Source organism: Gekko japonicus, unplaced genomic scaffold (assembly GCF_001447785.1).
Source record: "Gekko japonicus isolate JY-2015 unplaced genomic scaffold, Gekko_japonicus_V1.1 scaffold7030, whole genome shotgun sequence".
NCBI classification, from domain to species: Eukaryota; Metazoa; Chordata; class Lepidosauria; order Squamata; family Gekkonidae; genus Gekko; species Gekko japonicus.
In genome coordinates, this window is record NW_015174467.1 from 6,735 (window position 1) to 18,380 (window position 11,646).

General features: G+C 50.0%; 1 non-coding gene across 1 annotated transcript; it reads right to left on the reverse strand.

Moving 5' to 3' along the window:
* Window positions 1–11,313: 11,313 nt before the first annotated feature.
* On the reverse strand, window positions 11,314–11,385 carry TRNAA-UGC. Its single transcript has one exon. It is a non-coding gene; the product is annotated as a tRNA-Ala (tRNA).
* Window positions 11,386–11,646: the final 261 nt, after the last annotated feature.

Sequence of the window (11,646 nt, forward strand, 5' to 3'; positions counted from 1 at the left end):
GCCATGGCACCTTAGAGGTTAAGACACTGAGCTGCAGTCCGGAAGATCTGTAGTTCAGCAGTTTGAGGCCCTAGTGCTGTGTGATGGAGAGAACTCCCATCTCTGGCCCCAGCTCCTGCCAATGTAGCAGTCTGAAAGCAAGAAATTGCAAGTAAATAAATAGGTAACGCTTTGGTGGGAAGGTAGCGGTCTTCCATGCACCTCGATGTTTAGTCATGCCGGCCACATGGCCACGAAAACGTCTTTGGACAGTGCTGGCTCTTCAGCTTGGAAACAGAGATGAGCACCGCCCCCTAGAGTTGGATTCAACTAGCTTTTGAGCACGGGGACCCTTTACCTTTATCATTAAAGAGCGATTGGACCTGGGACCTTCTGCTTGCCAAGCAGATGCTCTACCACTGAGCCACGGCCCCTCCTAGCTTAGTGCTATAACCCTTTTGCCCAGTGGGAGGGAAGTGTGTAATATTATTCAGATCAACCCAAACCCAATTTAAATCATGAACCAATGTCTTGTCTTTTAATTTCCAAATGCCATCTACCTGGATACCAGAAGAAGACCCGTAACAGAGGAGGTGTCTCCTGTCCTATCCGTGGCTTTCCCTCTGTTTGTCCCGTAAGAATCCGGGTGGACAGTGCGGGATGCAGAACGCGGCGCTTGATCTTCTGTTGTGACGATCCACTGGAGCTTGTCTTATGTTTTTACATTAAAGGAGAAATCCACGTCCATAAATTTACATGGCTCTCCACTTGTATTAATATGTCCCCCGTGGAGAGTTATTGAATCTCTACAGAAAAAGAACCATGGAACAAATAATACGTAGCATCGCTGAAGCGCGAACTGACATTTTTTTTTTCCTCTGAATGAATTTATAAATCAAATATATCTACTCGGAAGCTTGAGGAGGAGGGGAAAAAAAGAAACTCCATCTCTGAAATATGACTTCTGGGCCTCAGAGAGAAAGAAAAAAAAATCCCATCATCCTCAGATACAGAAGCTGATAAGAAATGACAAGATCTGCTTTCTGTGGCTGTTCATTAGGGCTTTGGAGAAGAGCTTTGCTTGCTGAGCAAGCTTCCTGGAGCACCCCTGCAGTTTAGAGAAGCCGAGGGTACCGTGCTTATGGGACATTCGTTGGCCTGAAGCTGGGGTTAGGGCTTTGGAGAAGAGCTTTGCTTGCTGAGCAAGCTTGCTGGAGAACCCCTGCAGTCTTGAGAAGCCGAGGGTACCGTGCTTATGGGACATTCGTTGGCCTGAAGCTGGGGTTCTCAAGATGGTGCCTATTGGTCCCATCATGGTACCCATTGGTCCCATCATGCTCCCTCTACACTGTGGAGTCTTGCAGGGCTCTTTTTGTAGCAGGGACTCCTTTGCATATTAGGCGACACACCCCTGAATGTAGCCAATCCTCCAAGAGCTTACAGAGCTCTTCTTACAGGGGCTACTGTAAGCCCTTGGAGGATTGGCTAGGGGTGTGTCGCCTAATATGCAAAGGAGCTCCTGCTACAAAAAGAGCCCTGCCTGGTTGTGAGCGAAAATTTCCACTTTGTGACCAATGCTCCCTCTATGCTGCGGAGTCCTGTGAGCGAAAATTTCCACTTTGTGACCAATGCTCCCTCTATGCTGTGGAGTCTTGTGAGCAAAATTTCCACTTTGTGACCAATGCTCCCTCTATGCTGTGGAGTCTTGTGAGCAAAATTTCCACTTTGTGACCAATGCTCCCTCTATGCTGACCCGCCTCCTCGAGGGAAGGGGAGGGAAGTCGACTGACTTTGAGCCAAGGGAGTCTCGGGCTGCCCACCGTGTCTGCAGGGAGCGAGATAGTGGCTGCCTTGACCGGACGGCCTGGGCTGGCCTGATCGCCTCAGATCTCAGGAGCTAAGCCGGGTTGGCCCTGCGCGGTATTTGGAGTGGAGGCTGCTGAGGAGCCCCAGGGTTGTGGCGTGGAGGCAGGCAGTGGCCACCGCCAAGGCTCCCTCTAAGCTGTGGAGTCCCGTGAGCAAAGATTCTCCTTTGTGAGCTGCTGGCATGAAAGCTGTGAGCCGGCAATTTGGCAACGGCATAAACACAGGAAACTGACACTGTTTGCCCAAAGCCAGAGCACTGCCCCAGAGCCTCTTTCTAGATCCCGTTGTATTTATTTCCGCAACGGGCATTATTTCTAGTTAATAATAAAAGCATTTGGGTAATTTTATATAATTTCCACATAAATGGTGCAAAACATAAGAACATAAGAGACGCCAAAGTTGGATCAGGCCAAAGGCCCATCCAGTCCAACACTCTGGGTCACACAGTGGCCAAAAACACCAGGGGCCATCAGGAGGCCCAGCAGTGGGGCCAGGACACTAGAAGTCCTCCCACTGTTGCCCCCCCCCAAGCACCAAGAAGACAGAGCATCACTTGCCCCAGAGCTCTTCTGGAGCCACATCTTTCCTGAGCGAAGACAAAAATGTGTGAGCCGGAGGCTAAAAAACGGTGAGCTAGCTCACACTAACTCAGCTTAGAGGGAACACTGGCCACCCCCTCTGGAACGTTGCTTGCCTTGAGGAGCCCATGGGGCTGCCTTAGGTCAGCTGCGACTGGACGGCCCTCTCCACCGCCGAGTTGGGGCTGCCATTTCCTGGCGGCCTTGCTCAGCAACAGCAAGACAAGACTCCAGAGCATGCAATGGCCACACCCAGACACACCCCACTCCCAGGGATAGGCTATTCACATAACATTACTACTTGATTGGTTACTTCCAGAGTCCTGGTCGGCTATTGTTCTTGTGCTCCAAGCTCAGCCAGTCTCTGGGGTGATTCAGTCAGGGATAATTCGATCCCAGTACATAACACTGGTGTATGCCGGGGGGGGGGATCTGCCAGAGGGGAGAACCTTTGGGGATCATGCTGCCCTCCCCCACAATGTGATGGATACTGGGGGAGGGGCTCTGGCTTTGGCGAAGAAGAAGAGATTGGATTTTTATACCCCGCCCTTCACTACCCAAAGGTGTCTCAGAGCGGCTTACAAACTCCTTTCCCTCCCCCTCCCCACAACAAACATCCTGTGAGGTAGGTGGGGCTGAGAGAACTCTTGACAGAAACTGCCCTTTTTCAAGAACAGGTGTGCCAGAGTTATGGCTTGCCCAAGGTCATCCAGCCAGGTGCAAGTGGAGGAGTGGGGAATCAACCCCGGTTCTCCCAGATTAGAGTCCGCGCATTTAACCACTACACCAAACTGGCTCTCTGTTTGCTCTGGAGCCCTCCTTCCTGAGCTACGACAAAAATGTGTGAGCTAGAGGCTTAGAATCCATGAGCTGGCTCACACTAACTCAGCTTGGAGGGAACACTGGTCCCATGCTACCTGCTGACATCTTTTCCGGTGCCCCACCAAGTGTTTTTTTAGAAAGTGTGCGTGGCCAAGTGGCATTTTTACCCAACAAGGCTTCTTGTTGGCCATTGGATATTTAATTGGCTGTGCAGATTTAAAAAAAAGAAAGAAAGTTGATTGGCAGCGGCTGCCATTTCAGCTCCATGATCATTGGGTAGATGCAGAATGAATGCAGGATACACAAATAAATAAACTGGAGGGGGGAGGGAACCAGGGCAGAGGGAAGGCGTGTGAAAAGTACGCAGATGGAGAGTGATTTCAGCAAAGCGTACTTTATTCTATCCGGAATAAGACGACTTTGGCCGACTCACAGGCCAGCTTATATCCCCCGAGAAACCGCCACCCAAAACACACCCCTACTTCCTTATAGGTTATTTCCAGTGGCTGACAGTCCCATAGGCTCTCGGCCAGGAACCTAGCCCCCTGATTGCAGCGGGCTAGGATCCGCATAGTCCATTGTCTCTTGGAGCGAAGCTCTGCGTTTGTCTCTGGACTTGTCTGGACTGGATACATTACAGCGTGCAACTGCGAAGTCAGCCCTTAAGGCCTGACTCCTCAGATTCTCCGGAGCAAGCTGTCCATGCAGAAAGGGTCACAAACAGGAACTCAAGGCAGATCGCACACAGGTCCCTTCTGCATTTGCCTGCCAGTGTTTGAGTCGAGGTGATTTAAATCCACAGCAAGATAGTATCCAAATAACCCGGGGCAACGGCTGGCTGAAACTGGGCTGACCACTGAAGGGAGGGGATGTCATGCAGAACAGGGAATAAACCTGGAATAAAAGGAAGGCTGAACTCGATTTTAGAGCAGAAGGAGGGGGGGGGGACCCTGGATTAAAAAGAAGGTTGGATTCGATTCCAGTGCAGAATTGCTTGGAGGACACCGCGGTGAACATGGATTACAAGGAGAGTGTGGAAAGGGCCATCGTGAGTCAGTGCAGTCAACAAAAATGGGACCTACAATAACGGATGCATGAGGATTTTAGAAGTATGGAGCCACCAGAAAGAACCTTGGGGCTAGGGTTGCCAAGTCTAGGTTGGAACTTACCTTTAAAGCCCTATATGGCCAGGGTCCAACATACCCCAGAGACCACTATGGCCGGGGACGCAACATCGACTGGTTATTCCAGGCCCCAGGGAGGCCAGGCTCGCGGCTACTAGAGCCAGGGCCTTCTCAGTGGCAGCTCCTTACTGGTGGAACGAGCTCCCGGAGAAGATCAGGGCCCTGCAGGATCTTGTGCAGTTTCGCAGGGCCTGCAAGACAGAGCTCTTCCACCAGGCCTTCAAGTAGGAGCCGCCCACATTACCATCAACGACCCCTATTAATATATGCGGTGGAGATTGGCTGCAGTGGGATCGAGACAAACCGCCTAGGAGCCTGTAATTGCCTGAGCCTGCATGACATGTTACACCATCTTGGTTATTTATTTATTTTTGGCCCCCCGAAGGAGAATTTTTTTATTTTTTGCATTTTCTACACACTACATATATATGGAATGGGGAAAGGAGTACTAATGCCCTATCATTATTACTATGGGAAATGGGTCAGGGAAGTCTAAATACATATAATCTACTGGATAAGGGGAGGAACAGCTACCATTCTATTCTAAATCTCCTATCGGATATGGGGAAGGGGTAAAGACTAATAGTTGTTGGCCCTCCAGAAGAACTGGTTGACCACTGTGTGAGATAGGATGCTGGACTCGATGGACCAATGGCCTGATATAAAGGGCTTTTCCTATGAAGGCCTCAGCCTCTCTGCCCTGTTGTTGGCCCTCCAGAGGAACTGTTGGCCACTGTGTGAGACAGGATTCTGGACTACATGGACCCTCACTGGTCTGATCCAGCAGGGCTCTTGTTGTGTACTTATGTTCTTAAAATCAGGGGAAGGCCTCAGCCTCTATTCCCTGTTGTTAGCCCTCCAGAGGAAATGGCTGGCCACTGTGTGAGACAGGATACTGTGCTAAATGGACCTTTGGTCTGATCCAGAAGGGCTCTCCTTCTATTCTTATGAAGGCCTTGGCCTCTATGCCCTGTTGCTGGTTCTCCACAGGAACTGGTTGGCCACTGTCTGAGACAGAATGTTGGACTAGATGGACTATTGGTCTGACCTAGCAGAGGACTTCTTGGGTTCTTTTGAAGGCCTCAGCCTCTATGCCCTGTTGTTGGCCCTCCCAAGAAACTGGTTGGCCGCTGTGTGAAACAGGATGCTGGACTCGGTGGACTATTGGTCTGATCCAGCAGGGCTCTTCTAATGTTCTTATGAAGGCCTCGGCCTCAGTGCCCTGTTGTTGGCACTCCAGAGGAACTAGTTGGCCACTGTGTGAAACAGGATGCTGGACTTGTTGGACCACTGACTTGATGCAGTAGGGTTCTTCTTATGCTCTTATGAAGTCCTTGTCTTCTATGCCCTGTTGCTGGCCCTCCAGAAGAACTAATTGGCTACTGTGTGAGAGAGAATACTGGACGTGTGGACCAATGGCTTGATGCAGCAGGGTTCTTCTTATGCTCCTGTCTTCCATGCCCTGCTGCTGGCCCTGCAGAGGATCTAATTGGCTACTCTGTGAGACAGGATGCTGGACTAGATGGACCCCTGGTCTGATCCAGCAGGGCTCTTCTTAGGCTCTTTTGAAGGCCTTGGCCTCTCTGCCCTGTTGCTGGCCCTCCAGAGGAACTGGTTGGCCACCGTGTGAGACAGGATGCTGGACTCAGTGGACCATTGGTCTGATCCAGCATGGCTCTTCCTGGGTTCTTTTGAAGGCCTCATTTTCTATGCCCTGCTGTTGGCCCTCCAGAGGAACTAATTGGGTACTGTGTGAGACAGGATGCTGCACTAGGTGGACCACTGGTCTGATCCAGCAGGACTCTTGTTATGTTCTGTGGAACTTGAGCATAAGTAGAATGAAGGCAGATGAACTCCCCCTCCCCTCCCCAGCCATTGCATAGGATCACTGTCCACTTCTATACCTTATCAGAGCCATTTGTATTCCTTGATCTGAACCTTTCCTTTCTCTTCCTCAGTTTTGTCCCATATGTTTGAAGGTGAATTCTGAAACCCTCATTGAGGGATCGCCATGCAAACCGTGCTTGGGGAAATTGGCAGCCTGCCCCTTGAAAGGCCCGCCAGGTCAGCGAGGGTTCATTCCTCTCCGCTTCCTAATCCCTTTACATAATTAGCAGTCATGCCACTCAATTATACTCAATTTTCACATCCCATTTAAAGGTCACTAGGTTTTACAGTCATCCTTAATATGGAGTATTAGGGGAAAAATACAGCTCCGCTGTGCCTCTTGCATTCTGAGCAGTGCAATGTTTTTAAAAAATCAGGAAAATTCGCTAGTGAAGAGACACGTAGCGACAAAGAACATCTTGACGCTACGTCGGTCGACATCTGTTATTATTTGAGAAAAGAGAACAGGGGGTCCCCAGCCTTTTAAAGTCCATGGGCATCGTTGGAATTCTGACACAGGGTGCTAGACACAATGACAAAATGGCTGCTGCAGGAGGAGGAGCCAAGTAGAAAATGGCTGCCATTAGAGGCGGAGCCACACACACAGAAGTGGAAGTGCAAGAGAGAAAGGGGGTAATTTATAAATACAAAACTAGGGAAGAGGAGAGGGAGGGAATAAAGCCAACAAGATGGTGGAAGCTGTCACTGAAAAAATGTTCTTTACTGGGCCTAGAAAATAGGAACAGTGGCCCATGAAAAGCCCTGCTGGACAAGTACTCCCCTTGGCCCCACCCATTTTCCTAAAAAAAACACTTGGTGGGTTTCAGGAATGGTTTTGGTGGGACCAGGGCATCCATAGGCACCACGTTGGTGACTCCTATAATTAAAAAAACCTATCTAATTAATTTTCACACTTTCCCCCTACAGTTTGATGTAGTGGTTAAGTGCGTGGACTCTAATCTGAGAGAACCGGGTCTGATTCCCCACTCCTCCACTTGCAGCTGCTGGATGACTTTGGGCAAGCCATAGTTCTGTCAGAGCTGTTCTCTCAAGGGCAGTTCTCTCAGAGCTCTCTCAGCCCCTCCTACCTCACAGGGTGCCTGTTGTGGGGAGGGGAAGGGAAAGGAGACTGTAAGCCACTCTGAGACTCCTTTGGGTAGTGAAGGGCTGGGCATAAATCCAATCTCTTCTTCTTCTTCTTCTTTTACCTCACAGGGTGTCTGTTGTGGGGAGGGGGAGGGAAAGGAGATTGTAAGCCACTCTGAGACTCCCAGTGAAAGGCGAGGAATAAATCCAACCTCCTCCTCCTCTTCCTCTTCCTCCTCCTCCTCCTCTTCTGAAGAAGCTGTATATTTATACAAAATAGATAGTGGCACAGTAGTCCAAAGGGTTTATCCTTTTGTAGTTTTCATGTGTTTTCTTTCAAAAACCCTTCTTCTCTTTAATATACAAATACACTCTTCTAATTTGGCTTGCCAGCACTGCCTTGACAAATGCCAAGAGATTGTAACCCGCTCTAAGACTCCAAGTGAAGGGAGGGGTATAAATCCAATATCCTCCTCCTCCTCCTTCTCCTTCTTCTTCTTCCTTCTCCTTCTGATAACTTATTTGCACTCTCCCTTTTGGCTGATGATGAAGCCAAGGAATACAAAACCTTGAACCATTTCATTTTCTTCGTCATCAGACTATAATACTCTCTTATTTTGCAGGGCTGCTGTCAGAGCGGTCCTGACGTGACCATACATCTGCAATCACTTCCCAAACTCAAAAGGTAGAATTGAAATGTCACGCATTGTCATTCGTACTTAACCTATTATTTCTCTTACGCTCGTTCGCTTTCATTCCTGTATTTACCAGTAGATCGTCCTTTGTTTCGCGTTTCCCACCCTCTGATTCTGACTTATGCGGAAGACGCGAGAATTCGGAGCCAGCATCCCCGGGGGGAATTTGGCACATCACATCCAGCTTGAGGCTTTGCACTCTGAGAAGGCTTTTCATCCATAGGTATCAAAGCTCTTTGCAAATATTATTAAAGCCTGAAGTATCATAATAGCTCTCTGGGAGGGAAAGCAGGCTCAGTTCCAGAGGACAAATCAGAGACTCCATTTGCAGATGTCTTCTCTTTTTTTGCTCAGATGGAGGCTGGGGCCCCGGTCACATGGGAGGATTGGCCCTGCAAGAGGGACGGATCGGGGGTGCATCAAGCGGGTGCAATCACACTGCAACATCTGGGAAGCGTCATGCAAACGTCCCCGATCCAGCCCTTCGGCCCACAAACGCGCATTTAATAGGTACAGGCAGGTCCCGGTCACACCGGCGGGAAAAGCCGTGTCGGATGTGCAGCTTCTTAGAGCCGCACCAAAGGAAAGCGCGGCATCGGGATCAGACGCTTCCCCCGAGCTGCCACGCATATTCTGTCCGGCGCGACCACATGGCCGGGGGAAGCGAGGCAAAGACAGGTGAGCCGAGGCTGCTGGAGTATTCATGTACATGTGCAGTCCGGCAGTTGCACATGACAGTCCAGCAGTCCCTCGAATAACATGGGCTGCCGGCGCGTCTGCGATCCCATGCCCGGCCTTGCTGCGGATCTTCCGGTAGGTACTACATTTTCCCTAGTACCTTTTTGATCCGCGTTTTTGGCCAGAAGGGACGGGTTGGGGGCGGTGGCGTGATGCTTGCCAGATGTTGGCATCTGATCGTACCCGTTTGATGCGTCCTCAACCTGTCCGCTTCGTGGGGCAAATCCTCTTGTGTGACTGGGGCCACAACAGAGCACTACCTTCCGGATGATGCGTGGCAACTCCAGGTGTCTGGTCGGGGAAGTGCTGGTAGCCCGGTCGCAGCCAGCACCGTTCCCCATGACACGCATGCGCACAACTGCACTACTGCTGGTTTGCTGCACAACGTGTGATCGGCTGCTGGAGCGCGGAGCGCGGAGCCGCAGGGGCACGTCGGATTGCGCTCCTGCGGTTCTTTTTGCTCCGACTCTAATTTCTCTCCTTCGGCAGCGGATCATCCCGCTCGTGTGACCGGGACCTGATTCTTACATGCAATACTTGAGCCTTGGTGCATGCACAAATGTTTCTGTGACTCTGCAGATTCGGGTGGGGGGATGAACTTAGAAAGCAGCGTGCGCCACAGTTCTTGCCCCCAGAATCTCATTCCTGAGGCAAGGAGGAAGTTCCATCTCCTTAAATCTGTGAAGTAATAGAGTTATAAAGGAATCCTGTCCAAAAAGAGCTTTCAGAATGAATGTATGCCTTTATGTGGGCGCACCTTAATGCAGAAGAAGAGGAAGAGGAGGAAGAAGAAGATGATTAAATAGTGGGTTCCATGGATGAACAGACCACAAGCCTGACGATCAGTTCTACTTTATTAGTGATTTATTAGCACAAGACAAGACTCCTGAGCCTCAGCTCTGTTAAATAACATGCAATTGCCACACCCAAACACACCCACTGCCAGTGATAGGTTATTTACATAATATTACTACTAGGTTCATTACTTTCAGAATCCTGGCAGGCTATTGTCCTTGTGCTCCAAGCTCAGCCAGTCTCTGGAGTGATTCGATCAGGGATGATTGAATCCCAATACAAGGAGGAGGAGGAGGTTGGATTTATACCCCGCCCCTCACTACCTGAAGGAGTCTCAGAGCGGCTTACAATCTCCTTTCCCTTCCCCTCCACACAACAGACACCCTGTGAGGTAGGTGGGGCTGAGAGAGCTCGTTCAAGAACTACTTGTGAGAGAACAGCTCTGAAAGAACTTGTAACTGACTCAAGGTCACGCCAGCAGCTGCACGTGGAGGAGTGGGGAATCAAAGCCGGTTCTCCCAAATTAGAGTCCCTGCTCCTAACCAGTACACCAAACTGTCTCTCCACCGTCTAGAGTTTTGAAAGGGAGGTATCTTTAGATAGAGTATGTGACTGTGGTGCAGGTAGACACACCATATCATGTGACCTTTGAATGCAGTCATTTTTCTGAGCCTAGAAATCTTTTAATTCTTCCTTTGCTCCAAATTATAAATCATGTTGGAGACATTACCTCTTGTATTAGAAGACAATAGCGGACCTATCACTCTTTTAGCTGGGAGATTTTATGCATCTGTGATAGATTTCTGCAAACGGGGCCTAGCATTCCCTATATTTTAGTAATCTGCTTAAAACGAATAAATTAAGAAACAGTATGAGGTAGATTGGTGGACTGGTAAAATGTATTTGTAAATTATGGCTCACTCAAGCAATCATGCCTTTGGGAGGGACGGAGATTAAGGGAAGAGCACATGCTTTGTATGCCAAAGACCCAGGTGCAGTCCCCGATACATGAACCACATGAATTTATTTTATTTATTTATTTAGGCATTTTTACCCCGCCCTCCCCACAAGCGGGCTCAGGGCGGCTTACAAGGGGCAAGAGCCCATGCATAAAACCCAATAAGACAATAAAATCATAAATAATAACAGTAATAACAATAATAAAGTGCTTTCTGTGAACAAGATGGTCTTGAGTGGTTATGATGGCATCTTCAAATCAACCCCATTTGGGTACCACTGTCCAGCAGATTGTTCATGCCAATCCCACGTTGTCAATGCCACACAAATTTATGGCTGAGCTTCCAAGGGCGATCCCTAATTCCAATGGTATTGCCACCGTTGGTGGTGGTGGCTGCGGCGGCCCCTATGTGAAAGCCTGGCGGAAGAGCTCCGTCTTGCAGGCCCTGCGGAACTGCATAAGGTCCCGCAGGGCCCCGATCTCCTCCGGGAGTCCGTTCCACCAGGTAGGGGCCACCACTGAGAAGGATCTTGCCCTGGTCACAGCAAGCTTTACCTCCCGGGGATCACCAGACGGTTTTGGGTCCCCGACCAAAGTGCTCTTGGGGGTATATGTGGGGAGCTCCCTTATACCAATTCAGACGATCAGTACATTAAGGTCAGTGTCGTAGTGGCTCCCCAGGGTCTCAAGCAGAGGTCTTTCACATCACTGACTATTGCATCAACTGGGGATGCCAGGGATTGATCCTGGGACCTTCTGCATGCAAAGCAGACATTCTACCACTGAGCCACAGCCCCCCAGTAGGGTTGCCAGCCTCCAGGTGGGGCCTGGGGATCTCCCGCTTTTACAACTGATCTCCAGCTGGCAGTGTTCAGCTCCCCTGGAGAAAACGGCTGCTTTGAACGGTGGGTTCTGTGGCATCATGCCATCCCCACCCCAAACCCCACCGTCTCCCGGATCCACCCCCAAAGTCTCCAGGCATTTTCCAACCCAGAACTGGAAACCCTACCCCCCCCCCCAAACCTTCAGTATTAGGTTTTAAGATCAACCCTTCTGTG